The sequence below is a fragment of the Ambystoma mexicanum genome (genome assembly GCF_040938575.1).
Source record: "Ambystoma mexicanum isolate Mex_15411 chromosome 12 unlocalized genomic scaffold, UKY_AmexF1_1 Mex_chr12_unloc.1, whole genome shotgun sequence".
In the NCBI taxonomy this organism is placed as follows: domain Eukaryota; kingdom Metazoa; phylum Chordata; class Amphibia; order Caudata; family Ambystomatidae; genus Ambystoma; species Ambystoma mexicanum.
The window spans coordinates 5,901,562-5,925,421 of record NW_027182322.1 but is presented as its reverse complement, the minus strand read 5'-3'; the positions used below and the strand labels follow the sequence as shown (position 1 = coordinate 5,925,421).

General features: G+C 46.7%; 4 non-coding genes across 4 annotated transcripts; all 4 read right to left on the bottom strand.

The window, feature by feature from the left end:
* Positions 1-2,586: 2,586 nt before the first annotated feature.
* TRNAH-GUG (transfer RNA histidin (anticodon GUG)) lies at positions 2,587-2,658 on the bottom strand. Its single transcript has one exon. It is a non-coding gene; the product is annotated as a tRNA-His (tRNA).
* Positions 2,659-5,175: 2,517 nt separating this feature from the next.
* Positions 5,176-5,247, bottom strand: TRNAH-GUG (transfer RNA histidin (anticodon GUG)). The gene has a single exon. It is a non-coding gene; the product is annotated as a tRNA-His (tRNA).
* A 2,398-nt stretch (positions 5,248-7,645) lies between these two features.
* On the bottom strand, positions 7,646-7,717 carry TRNAH-GUG (transfer RNA histidin (anticodon GUG)). Its single transcript has one exon. It is a non-coding gene; the product is annotated as a tRNA-His (tRNA).
* A 7,312-nt stretch (positions 7,718-15,029) lies between these two features.
* On the bottom strand, positions 15,030-15,101 carry TRNAH-GUG (transfer RNA histidin (anticodon GUG)). Its single transcript has one exon. It is a non-coding gene; the product is annotated as a tRNA-His (tRNA).
* Between the last annotated feature and the right edge of the window lie 8,759 nt (positions 15,102-23,860).

The window sequence follows — 23,860 nt, the reverse complement described above, 5'->3', positions numbered from 1 at the left end:
CATAAGCTGTACTCCATCTGTGATGTCATGTCTCATGTTTGAATTAAAGGTTGGTTGTGATGTTATCCATGAGAAGAAGTGGACACCTGATCCCCAGTCACTTATTTAAGATCTCAATAATCAAGTCAGAATCCAAATGAAAGTCATCAAAGTGGAGCCAATTAGAAATAATATAGTTACACAAACCTGGCAATGGTGTGGCAGCCAGGGCCGATAATGGCCCGCCAGCCTGAGAGCAGGAAAGTGTGAGAGCAGTGATGGTCTTGTGAGAGTTTACAGCTGTTATTGACCCTGTCCCCTTCCATTGCAGAGTTTTCTCCCTATAGGATGTACAGAGGCTCCCTCAGGGGTGCTAATAGTACATTTATTTTTTTGCGCAGGAGAAGTGCTCTTCACCAATTGCACATGCCAAATCACCCGAAGGCCACCACCATAAAATTCAGGCATTCATGTGCATGCGTCCTCCATGTTATGTCCTTATAAAGGGATGCATGTTCATGATGACTCCATGTCACACCTGCATACAAGGATGCATGTTCAGTCCGCCTCGTTCTCTTGGCTTCATACAGGGAATTTATCTCCTCCCTGTCTCACCCTCATGCAGGGATGCATGACCAATGCTCCTTCCCTTCTCGCCCGCATACATGGATGCACGTTCATGTCTCCTCGTTCTCTCGGCTTCATACGGGGATTTTATCTCCTCCCTGTCTCACCCTCAGGAAGGGATGCATGACCAATGCTCCTTCCCGTCTCGCCTGCATACATGGATGCACGTTCACGCCTCCTCCTTCTATCGGCTTCATACGGGGATCATATCTCCTCCCTGTCTCACCCTCATGCAGGGATGCATGACCAATGCTCCTTCCTGTCTCGCCCGCATACATGGATGCACGTTCACGCCTCCTCCTTCTCTCGGCTTCATACAGGGATCATATCTCCTCCCTGTCTCACCCTCATGCAGGGATGCATGACCAATGCTCCTTCCCTTCTCGCCCGCATACATGGATGCACGTTCACGCCTCCTCCTTCTCTCGGCTTCATACGGGGATCATATCTCCTCCCTGTCCCACCCTCATGCAGGGATGCATGACCAATGCTCCTTCCTGTCTCGCCCGCATACATGGATGCACGTTCACGCCTCCTCCTTCTCTCGGCTTCATACGGGGATCATATCTCCTCCCTGTCTCACCCTTATGCAGGGATGCATGACCAATGCTCCTTCCCTTCTCGCCTGCATACATGGATGCACGTTCACGCCTCCTCCTTATCTCGGCTTCATACGGGGATCATATCTCCTCCCTGTCTCACCCTCATGCAGGGATGCATGACCAATGCTCCTTCCTGTCTCGCCCGCATACATGGATGCACGTTCACGCCTCCTCCTTCTCTCGGCTTCATACGGGGATCATATCTCCTCCCTGTCTCACCCTCATGCAGGGATGCATGACCAATGCTCCTTCCCTTCTCGCCTGCATACATGGATGCACGTTCACGCCTCCTCCTTCTCTCGGCTTCATACGGGGATCATATCTCCTCAATGTCTCACCCTCACTTCCAACATGTGTAACTTCTTGTTCTCTTTGACGTCTGGGGCATGGGTGGCTACTGCACAGCTCTAGATGTCGCCCACCTGCAAGGTGCTATGGAAAGCACTTTTCCACATTGGACGTGCTATATTAACCCCCTCTCCCCAAATACAATAAAAATAAAGAAATATATGTGCTTCCATAATGTCTACCTTCTAATGTTTCATATGTGTAAGCACATTGTCCTCCTCCTGACCACATTCTAAAACTATGTGCAAATTGTTCCTTCCATAAACTGTCACTTCCTTGGCCCTTTATTTATAATGACTGTTATACTGTCTCTCTTTCCGCCACAGTATAAAAAAGCCTAGCACACCTCATGATTGGACTAAGAAATTCCTGTCATTTAGTTGGAAATGATTTTCCCATTATCCCCAAAAACTCCTCACTGTGTCTAAGAACGCTTTTTTTCACAGGACAATACAGATCAGATTGACTTGAAAGGTCCTTTCACGCGACTACAGAATGCCTCTCATTCCACTAAAAGATACGCCAGTGCCTACAATAGCCTAGGACTAGACTATGAGTCCCAATGTAGAAAGACCACAAGTCCACAGATATGCCTGTTTATTTAAACATCTGTATTATCATCAGCGTGTGACTGTAAAGGCGGGACCTCGCGCTCTCTGTAACGCGCTCCATTTGCAACATCAGTTAAATGTCGTTGGTTCAATCCCTCGCGGATGTTGTTTTTATTCCCATTTGTAACTGGGAAATACTGTCGCTGCAATACATATGTCTTAATCAAGCTAGTGGTTATTGACGTAAATGGCAGTGTTATAATGTTTCATGTACTGCAAATGTCACCACATAATGTGCTCTTAATTAGATTTGGTTGAAATACATTACAGTCACCCGATGAAAAAGTGTGCAAAGAAACAAAAGGTTCATAACAGTAACAGGACATATCGAATTGTTTCAGTCCTCCACAGAGATTGCCAATGTATTAATGGAAATTCTAAAATATCTGCCCAACTGCTGTGACATTGCCTCACCGCAATGCCGTGACTCGGAATCGAACCGAGGTTGCTGCGGCCACAACGCAGAGTACTAACCACTATACGATCACGGCGAGCTACTTGGGCTACTACGATGTGACGTTCCACCTCTGTCATAAGCTGTACTCCATCTGTGATGTCATGACTCATGTTTGAATTAAAGGTTGGTTGTGATGTTATCCATGAGAATAAGTGGACACCTGATCCCCAGTCACTTATTTAAGATCTCAATAATCAAGTCAGAATCCAAATGAAAGTCATCAAAGTGGAGCCAATTAGAAATAATATAGTTACACAAACCTGGCAATAGTGTGGCAGCCAGGGCCGATAATGGCCCGCCAGCCTGAGAGCAGGAAAGTGTGAGAGCAGTGATGGTCTTGTGAGAGTTTACAGCTATTATTGACCCTGTCCCCTTCCATTGCAGAGTTTTCTCCCTATAGGAAGTACAGAGGCTCCCTCAGGGGTGCTAATAGTACATTTATTTTTTTGCGCAGGAGAAGTGCTCTTCACCAATTGCACGTGCCAAATCACCCGAAGGCCACCACCATAAAATTCAGGCATTCATGTGCATGCGTCCTCCATGTTATGTCCTTATAAAGGGATGCATGTTCATGATGACTCCATGTCACACCTGCATACAAGGATGCATGTTCATGCCGCCTCGTTCTCTTGGCTTCATACAGGGAATTTATCTCCTCCCTGTCTCACCCTCATGCAGGGATGCATGACCAATGCTCCTTCCCTTCTCGCCCGCATACATGGATGCACGTTCATGTCTCCTCGTTCTCTCGGCTTCATACAGGGATTTTATCTCCTCCCTGTCTCACCCTCAGGAAGGGATGCATGACCAATGCTCCTTCCCGTCTCGCCTGCATACATGGATGCACGTTCACGCCTCCTCCTTCTCACGGCTTCATACGGGGATCATATCTCCTCCCTGTCTCACCCTCATGCAGGGATGCATGACCAATGCTCCTTCCTGTCTCGCCCGCATACATGGATGCACGTTCACGCCTCCTCCTTCTCTCGGCTTCATACGGGGATCATATCTCCTCCCTGTCCCACCCTCATGCAGGGATGCATGACCAATGCTCCTTCCTGTCTCGCCCGCATACATGGATGCACGTTCACGCCTCCTCCTTCTCTCGGCTTCATACGGGGATCATATCTCCTCCCTGTCTCACCCTTATGCAGGGATGCATGACCAATGCTCCTTCCCTTCTCGCCTGCATACATGGATGCACGTTCACGCCTCCTCCTTCTCTCGGCTTCATACGGGGATCATATCTCCTCCCTGTCTCACCCTCATGCAGGGATGCATGACCAATGCTCCTTCCTGTCTCGCCCGCATACATGGATGCACGTTCACGCCTCCTCCTTCTCTCGGCTTCATACGGGGATCATATCTCCTCCCTGTCTCACCCTCATGCAGGGATGCATGACCAATGCTCCTTCCCTTCTCGCCTGCATACATGGATGCACGTTCACGCCTCCTCCTTCTCTCGGCTTCATACGGGGATCATATCTCCTCAATGTCTCACCCTCACTTCCAACATGTGTAACTTCTTGTTCTCTTTGACGTCTGGGGCATGGGTGGCTACTGCACAGCTCTAGATGTCGCCCAGCTGCAAGGTGCTATGGAAAGCACTTTTCCACATTGGACGTGCTATATTAACCCCCTCTCCCCAAATACAATAAAAATAAAGAAATATATGTGCTTCCATAATGTCTACCTTCTAATGTTTCATATGTGTAAGCACATTGTCCTCCTCCTGACCACATTCTAAAACTATGTGCAAATTGTTCCTTCCATAAACTGTCACTTCCTTGGCCCTTTATTTATAATGACTGTTATACTGTCTCTCTTTCCGCCACAGTATAAAAAAGTCTAGCACACCTCATGATTGGACTAAGAAATTCCTGTCATTTAGTTGGAAATGATTTTCCCATTATCCCCAAAAACTCCTCACTGTGTCTAAGAACGCTTTTTTTCACAGGACAATACAGATCAGATTGACTTGAAAGGTCCTTTCACGCGACTACAGAATGCCTCTCATTCCACTAAAAGATACGCCAGTGCCTACAATAGCCTAGGACTAGACTATGAGTCCCAATGTAGAAAGACCACAAGTCCACAGATATGCCTGTTTATTTAAACATCTGTATTATCATCAGCGTGTGACTGTAAAGGCGGGACCTCGCGCTCTCTGTAACGCGCTCCATTGGCAACATCAGTTAAATGTCGTTGGTTCAATCCCTCGCGGATGTTGTTTTTATTCCCATTTGTAACTGGGAAATACTGTCGCTGCAATACATATGTCTTAATCAAGCTAGTGGTTATTGACGTAAATGGCAGTGTTATAATGTTTCATGTACTGCAAATGTCACCACATAATGCGCTCTTAATTAGATTTGGTTGAAATACATTACAGTCACCCGATGAAAAAGTGTGCAAAGAGCATTAAAGAAACAAAAGGTTCATAACAGTAACAGGACATATCGAATTGTTTCAGTCCTCCACAGAGATTGCCAATGTATTAATGGAAATTCTAAAATATCTGCCCAACTGCTGTGACATTGCCTCACCGCAATGCCGTGACTCGGAATCGAACCGAGGTTGCTGCGGCCACAACGCAGAGTACTAACCACTATACGATCACGGCGAGCTACTTGGGCTGCTACAATGTGACGTTCCACCTCTATCATAAGCTGTACTCCATCTGTGATGTCATGGCTCATGTTTGAATTAAAGGTTGGTTGTGATGTTATCCATGAGAATAAGTGGACACCTGATCCCCAGTCACTTATTTAAGATCTCAATAATCAAGTCAGAATCCAAATGAAAGTCATCAAAGTGGAGCCAATTAGAAATAATATAGTTACACAAACCTGGCAATGGTGCGGCAGCCAAGGCCGATAATGGCCCGCCAGCCTGAGAGCAGGAAAGTGTGAGAGCAGTGATGGTCTTGTGAGAGTTTACAGCTGTTATTGACCCTGTCCCCTTCCATTGCAGAGTTTTCTCCCTATAAGAAGTGCAGAGGCTCCCTCCGGGGTGCTAATAGTACATTTATTTTTTTGCGCAGGAGAAGTGCTCTTCACCAATTGCACGTGCCAAATCACCCGAAGGCCACCACCAAAAAATTCAGGCATTCATGTTCATGGGTCCTCCATGTTATGTCCTTATAAAGGGATGCATGTTCATGATGACTCCATGTCACACCTGCATACAAGGATGCATGTTCATGCCGCCTCGTTCTCTTGGCTTCATACAGGGATTTTATCTCCTCCCTGTCTCACCCTCATGCAGGGATGCATGACCAATGCTCCTTCCCTTCTCGCCCGCATACATGGATGCACGTTCATGTCTCCTCGTTCTCTCGGCTTCATACAGGGATTTTATCTCCTCCCTGTCTCACCCTCAGGAAGGGATGCATGACCAATGCTCCTTCCCGTCTCGCCCGCATACATGGATGCCCGTTCACACCTCCTCCTTCTCTCGGCTTCATACGGGGATCATATCTCCTCCCTGTCTCACCCTCATGCAGGGATGCATGACCAATGCTCCTTCCTGTCTCGCCCGCATACATGGATGCACGTTCACGCCTCCTCCTTCTCTCGGCTTCATACGGGGATCATATCTCCTCCCTGTCTCACCCTCATGCAGGGATGCATGACCAATGCTCCTTCCCTTCTCGCCTGCATACATGGATGCACCTTCACGCCTCCTCCTTCTCACGGCTTCATACGGGGATCATATCTCCTCCCTGTCTCACCCTCATGCAGGGATGCATGACCAATGCTCCTTCCTGTCTCGCCCGCATACATGGATGCACGTTCACGCCTCCTCCTTCTCTCGGCTTCATACGGGGATGATATCTCCTCCCTGTCTCACCCTCATGCAGGGATGCATGACCAATGCTCCTTCCCTTCTCGCCTGCATACATGGATGCACGTTCACGCCTCCTCCTTCTCTCGGCTTCATACGGGGATCATATCTCCTCAATGTCTCACCCTCACTTCCAACATGTGTAACTTCTTGTTCTCTTTCACGTCTGGGGCATAGGTGGCTACTGCACAGCTCTAGATGTCGCCCACCTGCAAGGTGCTATGGAAAGCACTTTTGCACATTGGACGTGCTATATTAACCCCCTCTCCCCAAATACAATAAAAATAAAGAAATATATGTGCTTCCATAATGTCTAACTTCTAATGTTTCATATGTGTAAGCACATTGTCCTCCTCCTGACCACATTCTAAAACTATGTGCAAATTGTTCCTTCCATAAACTGTCACTTCCTTGGCCCTTTATTTATAATGACTGTTATACTGTCTCTCTTTCCGCCACAGTATAAAAAAGCCTAGCACACCTCATGATTGGACTAAGAAATTCCTGTCATTTAGTTGGAAATGATTTTCCCATTATCCCCAAAAACTCCTCACTGTGTCTAAGAACGCTTTTTTTCACAGGACAATACAGATCAGATTGACTTGAAAGGTCCTTTCACGCGACTACAGAATGCCTCTCATTCCACTAAAAGATACGCCAGTGCCTATAATAGCCTAGGACTAGACTATGAGTCCCAATGTAGAAAGACCACAAGTCCACAGATATGCCTGTTTATTTAAACATCTGTATTATCATCAGCGTGTGACTGCAAAGGCGGGACCTCGCGCTCTCTGTAACGCGCTCCATTGGCAACATCAGTTAAATGTCGTTGGTTCAATCCCTCGCGGATGTTGTTTTTATTCCCATTTGTAACTGGGAAATACTGTCGCTGCAATACATATGTCTTAATCAAGCTAGTGGTTATTGACGTAAATGGCAGTGTTATAATGTTTCATGTACTGCAAATGTCACCACATAATGCGCTCTTAATTAGATTTGGTTGAAATACATTACAGTCACCCGATGAAAAAGTGTGCAAAGAGCATTAAAGAAACAAAAGGTTCATAACAGTAACAGGACATATCGAATTGTTTCAGTCCTCCACAGAGATTGCCAATGTATTAATGGAAATTCTAAAATATCTGCCCAACTGCCGTGACATTGCCTCACTGCAATGCCGTGACTCGGATTCGAACCGAGGTTGCTGCGGCCACAACGCAGAGTACTAACCACTATACGATCACGGCGAGCTACTTGGGCTGCTACAATGTGACGTTCCACCTCTATCATAAGCTGTACTCCATCTGTGATGTCATGACTCATGTTTGAATTAAAGGTTGGTTGTGATGTTATCCATGAGAATAAGTGGACACCTGATCCCCAGTCACTTATTTAAGATCTCAATAATCAAGTCAGAATCCAAATGAAAGTCATCAAAGTGGAGCCAATTAGAAATAATATAGTTACACAAACCTGGCAATGGTGCGGCAGCCAGGGCCGATAATGGCCCGCCAGCCTGAGAGCAGGAAAGTGTGAGAGCAGTGATGGTCTTGTGAGAGTTTACAGCTGTTATTGACCCTGTCCCCTTCCATTGCAGAATTTTCTCCCTATAAGAAGTGCAGAGGCTCCCTCCGGGGTGCTAATAGTACATTTATTTTTTTGCGCAGGAGAAGTGCTCTTCACCAATTGCACGTGCCAAATCACCCGAAGGCCACCACCATAAAATTCAGGCATTCATGTTCATGCGTCCTCCATGTTATGTCCTTATAAAGGGATGCATGTTCATGATGACTCCATGTCACACCTGCATACAAGGATGCATGTTCATGCCGCCTCGTTCTCTTGGCTTCATACAGGGATTTTATCTCCTCCCTGTCTCACCCTCATGCAGGGATGCATGACCAATGCTCCTTCCCTTCTCGCCCGCATACATGGATGCACGTTCATGTCTCCTCGTTCTCTCGGCTTCATACGGGGATTTTATCTCCTCCCTGTCTCACCCTCAGGAAGGGATGCATGACCAATGCTCCTTCCCGTCTCGCCTGCATACATGGATGCACGTTCACGCCTCCTCCTTCTCTCGGCTTCATACGGGGATCATATCTCCTCCCTGTCTCACCCTCATGCAGGGATGCATGACCAATGCTCCTTCCTGTCTCGCCCGCATACATGGATGCATGTTCACGCCTCCTCCTTCTCTCGGCTTCATACAGGGATCATATCTCCTCCCTGTCTCACCCTCATGCAGGGATGCATGACCAATGCTCCTTCCCTTCTCGCCTGCATACATGGATGCACGTTCACGCCTCCTCCTTCTCTCGGCTTCATACGGGGATCATATCTCCTCCCTGTCTCACCCTCATGCAGGGATGCATGACCAATGCTCCTTCCTGTCTCGCCCGCATACATGGATGCACGTTCACGCCTCCTCCTTCTCTCGGCTTCATACGGGGATCATATCTCCTCCCTGTCTCACCCTCATGCAGGGATGCATGACCAATGCTCCTTCCCTTCTCGCCTGCATACATGGATGCACGTTCACGCCTCCTCCTTCTCTCGGCTTCATACGGGGATCATATCTCCTCAATGTCTCACCCTCACTTCCAACATGTGTAACTTCTTGTTCTCTTTCACGTCTGGGGCATGGGTGGCTACTGCACAGCTCTAGATGTCGCCCACCTGCAAGGTGCTATGGAAAGCACTTTTCCACATTGGACGTGCTATATTAACCCCCTCTCCCCAAATACAATAAAAATAAAGAAATATATGTGCTTCCATAATGTCTACCTTCTAATGTTTCATATGTGTAAGCACATTGTCCTCCTCCTGACCACATTCTAAAACTATGTGCAAATTGTTCCTTCCATAAACTGTCACTTCCTTGGCCCTTTATTTATAATGACTGTTATACTGTCTCTCTTTCCGCCACAGTATAAAAAAGCCTAGCACACCTCATGATTGGACTAAGAAATTCCTGTCATTTAGTTGGAAATGATTTTCCCATTATCCCCAAAAACTCCTCACTGTGTCTAAGAACGCTTTTTTTCACAGGACAATACAGATCAGATTGACTTGAAAGGTCCTTTCACGCGACTACAGAATGCCTCTCATTCCACTAAAAGATACGCCAGTGCCTACAATAGCCTAGGACTAGACTATGAGTCCCAATGTAGAAAGACCACACGTCCACAGATATGCCTGTTTATTTAAACATCTGTATTATCATCAGCGTGTGACTGTAAAGGCGGGACCTCGCGCTCTCTGTAACGCGCTCCATTGGCAACATCAGTTAAATGTCGTTGGTTCAATCCCTCGCGGATGTTGTTTTTATTCCCATTTGTAACTGGGAAATACTGTCGCTGCAATACATATGTCTTAATCAAGCTAGTGGTTATTGACGTAAATGGCAGTGTTATAATGTTTCATGTACTGCAAATGTCACCACATAATGCGCTCTTAATTAGATTTGGTTGAAATACATTACAGTCACCCGATGAAAAAGTGTGCAAAGAGCATTAAAGAAACAAAAGGTTCATAACAGTAACAGGACATATCGAATTGTTTCAGTCCTCCACAGAGATTGCCAATGTATTAATGGAAATTCTAAAATATCTGCCCAACTGCCGTGACATTGCCTCAAAGCAATGCCGTGATTCGGATTCGATTCGAGGTTGCTGCGGCCACAACGCAGAGTACTAACCACTATAAGATCACAGTGAGCTACTTGGGCTGCTACAATGTGACGTTCCACCTCTATCATAAGCTGTACTCCATCTGTGATGTCATGACTCATGTTTGAATTAAAGGTTGGTTGTGATGTTATCCATGAGAATAAGTGGACACCTGATCCCCAGTCACTTATTTAAGATCTCAATAATCAAGTCAGAATCCAAATGAAAGTCATCAAAGTGGAGCCAATTAGAAATAATATAGTTACACAAACCTGGCAATGGTGCGGCAGCAAGGGCCGATAATGGCCCGCCAGCCTGAGAGCAGGAAAGTGTGAGAGCAGTGATGGTCTTGTGAGAGTTTACAGCTGTTATTGACCCTGTCCCCTTCCATTGCAGAGTTTTCTCCCTATAAGAAGTGCAGAGGCTCCCTCCGGGGTGCTAATAGTACATTTATTTTTTTGCGCAGGAGAAGTGCTCTTCACCAATTGCACGTGCCAAATCACCCGAAGGCCACCACCATAAAATTCAGGCATTCATGTTCATGCGTCCTCCATGTTATGTCCTTATAAAGGGATGCATGTTCATGATGACTCCATGTCACATCTGCATACAAGGATGCATGTTCATGCCGCCTCGTTCTCTTGGCTTCATACAGGGATTGTATCTCCTCCCTGTCTCACCCTCATGCAGGGATGCATGACCAATGCTCCTTCCCTTCTCGCCCGCATACATGGATGCACGTTCATGTCTCCTCGTTCTCTCGGCTTCATACGGGGATTTTATCTCCTCCCTGTCTCACCCTCAGGAAGGGATGCATGACCAATGCTCCTTCCCGTCTCGCCTGCATACATGGATGCACGTTCACGCCTCCTCCTTCTCTCGGCTTCATACGGGGATCATATCTCCTCCCTGTCTCACCCTCATGCAGGGATGCATGACCAATGCTCCTTCCTGTCTCTCCCGCATACATGGATGCACGTTCACGCCTCCTCCTTCTCTCGGCTTCATACGGGGATCATATCCCCTCCCTGTCTCACCCTCATGCAGGGATGCATGACCAATGCTCCTTCCTGTCTTGCCCGCATACATGGATGCACGTTCACGCCTCCTCCTTCTCTCGGCTTCATACAGGGATCATATCTCCTCCCTGTCTCACCCTCATGCAGGGATGCATGACCAATGCTCCTTCCCTTCTCGCCTGCATACATGGATGCACGTTCACGCCTCCTCCTTCTCTCGGCTTCATACGGGGATCATATCTCCTCCCTGTCTCACCCTCATGCAGGGATGCATGACCAATGCTCCTTCCCTTCTCGCCTGCATACATGGATGCACGTTCACGCCTCCTCCTTCTCTCGGCTTCATACGGGGATCATATCTCCTCAATGTCTCACCCTCATTTCCAACATGTGTAACTTCTTGTTCTCTTTGACATCTGGGGCATGGGTGGCTACTGCACAGCTCGAGATGTCGCCCACCTGCAAGGTGCTATGGAAAGCACTTTTCCACATTGGACGTGCTATATTAACCCCCTCTCCCCAAATACAATAAAAATAAAGAAATATATGTGCTTCCATAATGTCTACCTTCTAATGTTTCATATGTGTAAGCACATTGTCCTCCTCCTGACCACATTCTAAAACTATGTGCAAATTGTTCCTTCCATAAACTGTCACTTCCTTGGCCATTTATTTATAATGACTGTTATACTCTCTCTCTTTCCGCCACAGTATAAAAAAGCCTAGCACACCTCATGATTGGACTAAGAAATTCCTGTCATTTAGTTGGAAATGATTTTCCCATTATCCCCAAAAACTCCTCACTGTGTCTAAGAACGCTTTTTTTCACAGGACAATACAGATCAGATTGACTTGAAAGGTCCTTTCACGCGACTACAGAATGCCTCTCATTCCACTAAAAGATACGCCAGTGCCTACAATAGCCTAGGACTAGACTATGAGTCCCAATGTAGAAAGACCACAAGTCCACAGATATGCCTGTTTATTTAAACATCTGTATTATCATCAGCGTGTGACTGTAAAGGCGGGACCTCGCGCTCTCTGTAACGCGCTCCATTGGCAACATCAGTTAAATGTCGTTGGTTCAATCCCTCGCGGATGTTGTTTTTATTCCCATTTGTAACTGGGAAATACTGTCGCTGCAATACATATGTCTTAATCAAGTTGTGGTTATTGACGTAAATGGCAGTGTTATAATGTTTCATGTACTGCAAATGTCACCACATAATGCGCTCTTAATTAGATTTGGTTGAAATACATTACAGTCACCCGATGAAAAAGTGTGCAAAGAGCATTAAAGAAACAAAAGGTTCATAACAGTAACAGGACATATCGAATTGTTTCAGTCCTCCACAGAGATTGCCAATGTATTAATGGAAATTCTAAAATATCTGCCCAACTGCCGTGATATTGCCTCACCGCAATGCCGTGACTCGGATTCGAACCGAGGTTGCTGCGGCCACAACGCAGAGTACTAACCACTATACGAACACGGCGAGCTACTTGGGCTGCTACAATGTGACGTTCCACCTCTATCATAAGCTGTACTCCATCTGTGATGTCATGACTCATGTTTGAATTAAAGGTTGGTTGTGATGTTATCCATGAGAATAAGTGGACACCTGATCCCCAGTCACTTATTTAAGATCTCAATAATCAAGTCAGAATCCAAATGAAAGTCATCAAAGTGGAGCCAATTAGAAATAATATAGTTACACAAACCTGGCAATGGTGCGGCAGCCAGGGCCGATAATGGCCCGCCAGCCTGAGAGCAGGAAAGTGTGAGAGCAGTGATGGTCTTGTGAGAGTTTACAGCTGTTATTGACCCTGTCCCCTTCCATTGCAGAGTTTTCTCCCTATAGGAAGTGCAGAGGCTCCCTCCGGGGTGCTAATAGTACATTTATTTTTTTGCGCAGGAGAAGTGCTCTTCACCAATTGCACGTGCCAAATCACCCAAAGGCCACCACCATAAAATTCAGGCATTCATGTTCATGCGTCCTCCATGTTATGTCCTTATAAAGGGATGCATGTTCATGATGACTCCATGTCACACCTGCATACAAGGATGCATGTTCATGCCGCCTCGTTCTCTTGGCTTCATACAGGGATTTTATCTCCTCCCTGTCTCACCCTCATGCAGGGATGCATGACCTATGCTCCTTCCCTTCTCGCCCGCATACATGGATGCACGTTCATGTCTCCTCGTTCTCTCGGCTTCATACGGGGATTTTATCTCCTCCCTGTCTCACCCTCAGGAAGGGATGCATGACCAATGCTCCTTCCCGTCTCGCCTGCATACATGGATGCACGTTCACGCCTCCTCCTTCTCTCGGCTTCATACGGGGATCATATCTCCTCCCTGTCTCACCCTCATGCAGGGATGCATGACCAATGCTCCTTCCTGTCTCGCCCGCATACATGGATGCACGTTCACGCCTCCTCCTTCTCTCGGCTTCATACAGGGATCATATCTCCTCCCTGTCTCACCCTCATGCAGGGATGCATGACCAATGCTCCTTCCCTTCTCGCCTGCATACATGGATGCACGTTCACGCCTCCTCCTTCTCTCGGCTTCATACGGGGATCATATCTCCTCCCTGTCTCACCCTCATGCAGGGATGCATGACCAATGCTCCTTCCTGTCTCGCCTCCATACATGGATGCACGTTCACGCCTCCTCCTTCTCTCGACTTCATACGGGGATCATATCTCCTCCCTGTCTCACCCTCATGCAGGGATGCATGACCAATGCTCCTTCCCTTCTCGCATGCATACATGGATGCACGTTCACGCCTCCTCCTTCTCTCGGCTTCATACGGGGATCATATCTCCTCAATGTCTCACCCTCACTTCCAACATGTGTAACTTCTTGTTCTCTTTGACGTCTGGGGCATGGGTGGCTACTGCACAGCTCTAGATGTCGCCCACCTGCAAGGTGCTATGGTAAGCACTTTTCCACATTCGACGTGCTATATTAACCCCCTCTCCCCAAATACAATAAAAATAAAGAAATATATGTGCTTCCATAATGTCTACCTTCTAATGTTTCATATGTGTAAGCACATTGTCCTCCTCCTGACCACATTCTAAAACTATGTGCAAATTGTTCCTTCCATAAACTGTCACTTCCTTGGCCCTTTATTTATAATGACTGTTATACTCTCTCTCTTTCCGCCACAGTATAAAAAAGCCTAGCACACCTCATGATTGGACTAAGAAATTCCTGTCATTTAGTTGGAAATGATTTTCCCATTATCCCCAAAAACTCCTCACTGTGTCTAAGAACGCTTTTTTTCACAGGACAATACAGATCAGATTGACTTGAAAGGTCCTTTCACGCGACTACAGAATGCCTCTCATTCCACTAAAAGATACGCCAGTGCCTACAATAGCCTAGGACTAGACTATGACTCCCAATGTAGAAAGACCACAAGTCCACAGATATGCCTGTTTATTTAAACATCTGTATTATCATCAGCGTGTGACTGTAAAGGCGGGACCTCGCGCTCTCTGTAACGCGCTCCATTGGCAACATCAGTTAAATGTCGTTGGTTCAATCCCTCGCGGATGTTGTTTTTATTCCCATTTGTAACTGGGAAATACTGTCGCTGCAATACATATGTCTTAATCAAGTTGTGGTTATTGACGTAAATGGCAGTGTTATAATGTTTCATGTACTGCAAATGTCACCACATAATGCGCTCTTAATTAGATTTGGTTGAAATACATTACAGTCACCCGATGAAAAAGTGTGCAAAGAGCATTAAAGAAACAAAAGGTTCATAACAGTAACAGGACATATCGAATTGTTTCAGTCCTCCACAGAGATTGCCAATGTATTAATGGAAATTCTAAAATATCTGCCCAACTGCCGTGACTCGGATTCGAACCGAGGTTGCTGCGGCCACAACACAGAGTACTAACCACTATACGATCACGGCGAGCTACTTGGGCTGCCACAATGTGACGTTCCACCTCTGTCATAAGCTGTACTCCATCTTTGATGTCATGACTCATGTTTGAATTAAAGGTTGGTTGTGATGTTATCCATGAGAATAAGTGGACACCTGATCCCCAGTCACTTATTTAAGATCTCAATAATCAAGTCAGAATCCAAATGAAAGTCATCAAAGTGGAGCCAATTAGAAATAATATAGTTACACAAACCTGGCAATGGTGCGGCAGCCAGGGCCGATTATGGCCCGCCAGCCTGAGAGCAGGAAAGTGTGAGAGCAGTGATGGTCTTGTGAGAGTTTACAGCTGTTATTGACCCTGTCCCCTTCCATTGCAGAGTTTTCTCCCTATAAGAAGTGCAGAGGCTCCCTCCGGGGTGCTAATAGTAGATTTATTTTTTTGAGCAGGAGATGTGCTCTTCACCAATTGCACGTGCCAAATCACCCGAAGGCCACCACCATAAAATTCAGGCATTCATGTTCATGCGTCCTCCATGTTATGTCCTTATAAAGGGAAGCATGTTCATGATGACTCCATGTCACACCTGCATACAAGGATGCATGTTCATGCCGCCTCGTTTTCTTGGCTTCATACAGGGATTTTATCTCCTCCCTGTCTCACCCTCATGCAGGGATGCATGACCAATGCTCCTTCCCTTCTCGCCCGCATACATGGATGCACGTTCATGTCTCCTCATTCTCTCGGCTTCATACGGGGATTTTATCTCCTCCCTGTCTCACCCTCAGGAAGGGATGCATGACCAATGCTCCTTCCCGTCTCGCCCGCATACATGGATGCACGTTCACGCCTCCTCCTTCTCTCGGCTTCATACGGGGATCATATCTCCTCCCTGTCTCACCCTCATGCAGGGATGCATGACCAATGCTCCTTCCTGTCTCGCCCGCATACATGGATGCACGTTCACGCCTCCTCCTTCTCTCGGCTTCATACGGGGATCATATCTCCTCCCTGTCTCACCCTCATGCAGGGATGCATGACCAATGCTTCTTCCCTTCTCGCCTGCATACATGGATGCACGTTCACGCCTCCTCCTTTCTCGGCTTCATACGGGGATCATATCTCCTCCCTGTCTCACCCTCATGCAGGGATGCATGACCAATGCTCCTTCCTGTCTCGCCCGCATACATGGATGCACGTTCACGCCTCCTCCTTCTCTCGGCTTCATACGGGGATCATATCTCCTCCCTGTCTCACCCTCATGCAGGGATGCATGACCAATGCTCCTTCCCTTCTCGCCTGCATACATGGATGCACGTTCACGCCTCCTCCTTCTCTCGGCTTCATACGGGGATCATATCTCCTCAATGTCTCACCCTCACTTCCAACATGTGTAACTTCTTGTTCTCTTTGACGTCTGGGGCATGGGTGGCTACTGCACAGCTCTAGATGTCGCCCACCTGCAAGGTGCTATGGAAAGCACTTTTCCACATTGGACGTGCTATATTAACCCCCTCTCCCCAAATACAATAAAAATAAAGAAATATATGTGCTTCCATAATGTCTACCTTCTAATGTTTCATATGTGTATGCACATTGTCCTCCTCCTGACCACATTCTAAAACTATGTGCAAATTGTTCCTTCCATAAACTGTCACTTCCTTGGCCCTTTATTTATAATGACTGTTATACTCTCTCTCTTTCCGCCACAGTATAAAAAAGCCTAGCACACCTCATGATTGGACTAAGAAATTCCTGTCATTTAGTTGGAAATGATTTTCCCATTATCCCCAAAAACTCCTCACTGTGTCTAAGAACGCTTTTTTTCACAGGACAATACAGATCAGATTGACTTGAAAGGTCCTTTCACGCGACTACAGAATGCCTCTCATTCCACTAAAAGATACGCCAGTGCCTACAATAGCCTAGGACTAGACTATGAGTCCCAATGTAGAAAGACCACAAGTCCACAGATATGCCTGTTTATTTAAACATCTGTATTATCATCAGCGTGTGACTGTAAAGGCGGGACCTCGCGCTCTCTGTAACGCGCTCCATTGGCAACATAAGTTAAATGTCGTTGGTTCAATCCCTCGCGGATGTTGTTTTTATTCCCATTTGTAACTGGGAAATACTGTCGCTGCAATACATATGTCTTAATCAAGCTAGTGGTTATTGACGTAAATGGCAGTGTTATAATGTTTCATGTAATGCAAATGTCACCACATAATGCGCTCTTAATTAGATTTGGTTGAAATACATTACAGTCACCCGATGAAAAAGTGTGCAAAGAGCATTAAAGAAACAAAAGGTTCATAACAGTAACAGGACATATCGAATTGTTTCAGTCCTCCACAGAGATTGCCAATGTATTAATGGAAATTCTAAAATATCTGCCCAACTGCCGTGACATTGCCTCACCGCAATGCCGTGACTCGGATTCGAACGGAGGTTGCTGCGGCCACAACACAGAGTACTAACCACTATACGATCACGGCGAGCTACTTGGGCTGCCCCAATGTGATGTCCCACCTCTGTCATAAGCTGTACTCCATCTGTGATGTCATGACTCATGTTTGAATTAAAGGTTGGTTGTGATGTTATCCATGAGAATAAGTGGACACCTGATCCCCAGTCACTTATTTAAGATCTCAATAATCAAGTCAGAATCCAAATGAAAGTCATCAAAGTGGAGCCAATTAGAAATAATATAGTTACACAAACCTGGCAATGGTGCGGCAGCCAGGGCTGATAATGGCCCGCCAGCCTGAGAGCAGGAAAGTGTGAGAGCAGTGATGGTCTTGTGAGAGTTTACAGCTGTTATTGACCCTGTCCCCTTTCATTGCAGAGTTTTCTCCCTATAAGAAGTGCAGAGGCTCCCTCCGGGGTGCTAATAGTACATTTATTTTTTTGCGCAGGAGAAGTGCTCTTCACCAATTGCACGTGCCAAATCACCCGAAGGCCACCACCATAAAATTCAGGCATTAATGTTCATGCGTCCTCCATGTTATGTCCTTATAAAGGGATGCATGTTCATGATGACTCCATGTCACACCTGCATACAAGGATGCATGTTCATGCCGCCTCATTCTCTTGGCTTCATACAGGGATTTTATCTCCTCCCTGTCTCACCCTCATGCAGGGATGCATGACCAATGCTCCTTCCCTTCTCGCCCGCATACATGGATGCACGTTCATGTCTCCTCGTTCTCTCGGCTTCATACGGGGATTTTATCTCCTCCCTGTTTCACCCTCAGGAAGGGATGCATGACCAATGCTCCTTCCCGTCTCGCCCGCATACATGGATGCACGTTCACGCCTCCTCCTTTTCTCGGCTTCATACGGGGATCATATCTCCTCCCTGTCTCACCCCCATGCAGGGATGCATGACCAATGCTCCTTCCTGTCTCGCCCGCATACATGGATGCACGTTCACGCCTCCTCCTTCTCTCGGCTTCATACGGGGATCATATCTCCTCCCTGTCTCACCCTCATGCAGGGATGCATGACCAATGCTCCTTCCCTTCTCGCCTGCATACATGGATGCACGTTCACGCCTCCTCCTTCTCTCGGCTTCATACGGGGATCATATCTCCTCCCTGTCTCACCCTCATGCAGGGATGCATGACCAATGCTCCTTCCTGTCTCGCCCGCATACATGGATGCACGTTCACGCCTCCTCCTTCTCTCGGCTTCATACGGGGATCATATCTCCTCCCTGTCTCACCCTCATGCAGGGATGCATGACCAATGCTCCTTCCCTTCTCGCCTGCATACATGGATGCACGTTCACGCCTCCTCCTTCTCTCGGCTTCATTCGGGGATCATATCTCCTCAATGTCTCACCCTCACTTCCAACATGTGTAACTTCTTGTTCTCTTTGACGTCTGGGGCATGGGTGGCTACTGCACAGCTCTAGATGTCGCCCCCCTGCAAGGTGCTATGGAAAGCACTTTTCCACATTGGACGTGCTATATTAACCCCCTCTTCCCAAATACAATAAAAATAAAGAAATATATGTGCTTCCATAATGTCTACCTTCTAATGTTTCATATGTGTAAGCACATTGTCATCCTCCTGACCACATTCTAAAACTATGTGCAAATTGTTCCTTCCATAAACTGTCACTTCCTTGGCCCTTTATTTATAATGAGTGTTATACTCTCTCTCTTTCCGCCACAGTATAAAAAAGCCTAGCACACCTCATGATTGGACTAAGAAATTCCTGTCATTTAGTTGGAAATGATTTTCCCATTATCCCCAAAAACTCCTCACTGTGTCTAAGAACGCTTTTTTTCACAGGACAATACAGATCAGATTGACTTGAAAGGTCCTTTCACGCGACTACAGAATGCCTCTCATTCCACTAAAAGATACACCAGTTCCTACAATAGCCTAGGACTAGACTATGAGTCCCAATGTAGAAAGACCACAAGTCCACAGATATGCCTGTTTATTTAAACATCTGTATTATCATCAGCGTGTGACTGTAAAGGCGGGACCTCGCGCTCTCTGTAGCGCGCTCCATTGGCAACATCAGTTAAATGTCGTTGGTTCAATCCCTCGCGGATGTTGTTTTTATTCCCATTTGTAACTGGGAAATACTGTCGCTGCAATACATATGTCTTAATCAAGCTAGTGGTTATTGACGTAAATGGCAGTGTTATAATGTTTCATGTACTGCAAATGGCACCACATAATGCGCTCTTAATTAGATTTGGTTGAAATACATTACAGTCACCCGATGAAAAAGTGTGCAAAGAGCATTAAAGAAACAAAAGGTTCATAACAGTAACAGGACATATCGAATTGTTTCAGTCCTCCACAGAGATTGCCAATGTATTAATGGAAATTCTAAAATATCTGCCCAACTGCCGTGACATTGCCTCACCGCAGTGCTGTGACTCGGAATCGAACCAAGGTTGCTGCAGCCACAACGCAGAGTACTAACCACTATACGATCACGGCGAGCTACTTAGGCTGCTACAATGTGACGTTCCACCTCTATCATAAGCTGTACTCCATCTGTGATGTCATGACTCATGTTTGAATTAAAGGTTGGTTGTGATGTTATCCATGAGAATAAGTGGACACCTGATCCCCAGTCACTTATTTAAGATCTCAATAATCAAGTCAGAATCCAAATGAAAGTCATCAAAGTGGAGCCAATTAGAAATAATATAGTTACACAAACCTGGCAATGGTGCGGCAGCCAGGGCCGATAATGGCCCGCCAGCCTGAGAGCAGGAAAGTGTGAGAGCAGTGATGGTCTTGTGAGAGTTTACAGCTGTTATTGACCCTGTCCCCTTCCATTGCAGAGTTTTCTCCCTATAAGAAGTGCAGAGGCTCCCTCCGGGGTGCTAATAGTACATTTATTTTTTTGCGCAGGAGAAGTGCTCTTCACCAATTGCACGTGCCAAATCACCCGAAGGCCACCACCATAAAATTCAGGCATTCATGTTCATGCGTCCTCCATGTTATGTCCTTATAAAGGGATGCATGTTCATGATGACTCCATGTCACACCTGCATACAAGGATGCATGTTCAAGCCGCCTCGTTCTCTTGGCTTCATACAGGGATTTTATCTCCTCCCTGTCTCACCCTCATGCAGGGATGCATGACCAATGCTCCTTCCCTTCTCGTCCGCATACATGGATGCACGTTCATGTCTCCTCGTTCTCTCGGCTTCATACAGGGATTTTATCTCCTCCCTGTCTCACCCTCAGGAAGGGATGCATGACCAATGCTCCTTCCCGTCTCGCCCGCATACATGGATGCACGTTCACGCCTCCTCCTTCTCTCAGCTTCATACGGGGATCATATCTCCTCCCTGTCTCACCCTCATGCAGGGATGCATGACCAATGCTCCTTCCTGTCTCGCCCGCATACATGGATGCACGTTCACGCCTCCTCCTTCTCTCGGCTTCATACGGGGATCATATCTCCTCCCTGTCTCACCCTCATGCAGGGATGTATGACCAATGCTCCTTCCCTTCTCGCCTGCATACATGGATGCACGTTCACGCCTCCTCCTTCTCTCGGCTTCATACGGGGATCATATCTCCTCCCTGTCTCACCCTCATGCAGGGATGCATGACCAATGCTCCTTCCTGTCTCGCCCGCATACATGGATGCACGTTCACGCGTCCTCCTTCTCTCGGCTTCATACGGGGATCATATCTCCTCCCTGTCTCACCCTCATGCAGGGATGCATGACCAATGCTCCTTCCCTTCTCGCCTGCATACATGGATGCACGTTCACGCCTCCTCCTTCTCTCGGCTTCATACGGGGATCATATCTCCTCAATGTCTCACCCTCACTTCCAACATGTGTAACTTCTTGTTCTCTTTGACGTCTGGGGCATGGGTGGCTACTGCACAGCTCTAGATGTCGCCCACCTGCAAGGTGCTATGGAAAGCACTTTTCCACATTGGACGTGCTATATTAACCCCCTCTCCCCAAATACAATAAAAATAAAGAAATATATGTGCTTCCATAATGTCTACCTTCTAATGTTTCATATGTGTAAGCACATTGTCCTCCTCCTGACCACATTCTAAAACTATGTGCAAATTGTTCCTTCCATAAACTGTCACTTCCTTGGCCCTTTACTTATAATGACTGTTATACTCTCTCTCTTTCCGCCACAGTATAAAAAAGCCTAGCACACCTCATGATTGGACTAAGAAATTCCTGTCATTTAGTTGGAAATGATTTTCCCATTATCCCCAAAAACTCCTCACTGTGTCTAAGAACGCTTTTTTTCACAGGACAATACAGATCAGATTGACTTGAAAGGTCCTTTCACGCGACTACAGAATGCCTCTCATTCCACTAAAAGATACGCCAGTGCCTACAATAGCCTAGGACTAGACTATGACTCCCAATGTAGAAAGACCACAAGTCCACAGATATGCCTGTTTATTTAAACATCTGTATTATCATCAGCGTGTGACTGTAAAGGCGGGACCTCGCGCTCTCTGTAACGCGCTCCATTGGCAACATCAGTTAAATGTCGTTGGTTCAATCCCTCGCGGATGTTGTTTTTATTCCCATTTGTAACTGGGAAATACTGTCGCTGCAATACATATGTCTTAATCAAGCTAGTGGTTATTGACGTAAATGGCAGTGTTATAATGTTTCATGTACTGCAAATGTCACCACATAATGCGCTCTTAATTAGATTTGGTTGAAATACATTACAGTCACCCGATGAAAAAGTGTGCAAAGAGCATTAAAGAAACAAAAGGTTCATAACAGTAACAGGACATATCGAATTGTTTCAGTCCTCCACAGAGATTGCCAATGTATTAATGGAAATTCTAAAATATCTGCCCAACTGCCGTGACATTGCCTCACCGCAATGCCGTGACTCGGATTCGAACAGAGGTTGCTGCGGCCACAAGCTACTTGGGCTGCTACAATGTGACTTGCACCTCTATCATAAGCTGTACTCCATCTGTGATGTCATGACTCATGTTTGAATTAAAGGTTGGTTGTGATGTTATCCATGAGAATAAGTGGACACCTGATCCCCAGTCACTTATTTAAGATCTCAATAATCAAGTCAGAATCCAAATGAAAGTCATCAAAGTGGAGCCAATTAGAAATAATATAGTTACACAAACCTGGCAATGGTGCGGCAGCCAGGGCCGATAATGGCCCGCCAGCCTGAGAGCAGGAAAGTGTGAGAGCAGTGATGGTCTTGTGAGAGTTTACAGCTGTTATTGACCCTGTCCCCTTTCATTGCAGAGTTTTCTCCCTATAAGAAGTGCAGAGGCTCCCTCCGGGGTGCTAATAGTACTTTTATTTTTTTGCGCAGGAGAAGTGCTCTTCACCAATTGCACGTGCCAAATCACCCGAAGGCCACCACCATAAAATTCAGGCATTCATGTTCATGCGTCCTCCATGTTATGTCCTTATAAAGGGATGCATGTTCATGATGACTCCATGTCACACCTGCATACAAGGATGCATGTTCATGCCGCCTCGTTCTCTTGGCTTCATACAGGGATTTTATCTCCTCCCTGTCTCACCCTCATGCAGGGATGCATGACCAATGCTCCTTCCCTTCTCGCCCGCATACATGGATGCACGTTCATGTCTCCTCGTTCTCTCGGCTTCATACGGGGATTTTATCTCCTCCCTGTCTCACCCTCAGGAAGGGATGCATGACCAATGCTCCTTCCCGTCTCGCCCGCATACATGGATGCACGTTCATGCCTCCTCCTTCTCTCGGCTTCATACGGGGATCATATCTCCTCCCTGTCTCACCCTCATGCAGGGATGCATGACCAATGCTCCTTCCTGTCTCGCCCGCATACATGGATGCACGTTCACGCCTCCTCCTTCTCTCGGCTTCATACGGGGATCATATCTCCTCCCTGTCTCACCCTCATGCAGGGATGCATGACCAATGCTCCTTCCCTTCTCGCCTGCATACATGGATGCACGTTCACGCCTCCTCCTTCTCTCGGCTTCAAACGGGGATCATATCTCCTCCCTGTCTCACCCTCATGCAGGGATGCATGACCAATGCTCCTTCCTGTCTCGCCCGCATACATGGATGCATGTTCACGCGTCCTCCTTCTCTCGGCTTCATACGGGGATCATATCTCCTCCCTGTCTCACCCTCATGCAGGGATGCATGACCAATGCTCCTTCCCTTCTCGCCTGCATACATGGATGCACGTTCACGCCTCCTCCTTCTCTCGGCTTCATACGGGGATCATATCTCCTCAATGTCTCACCCTCACTTCCAACATGTGTAACTTCTTGTTCTCTTT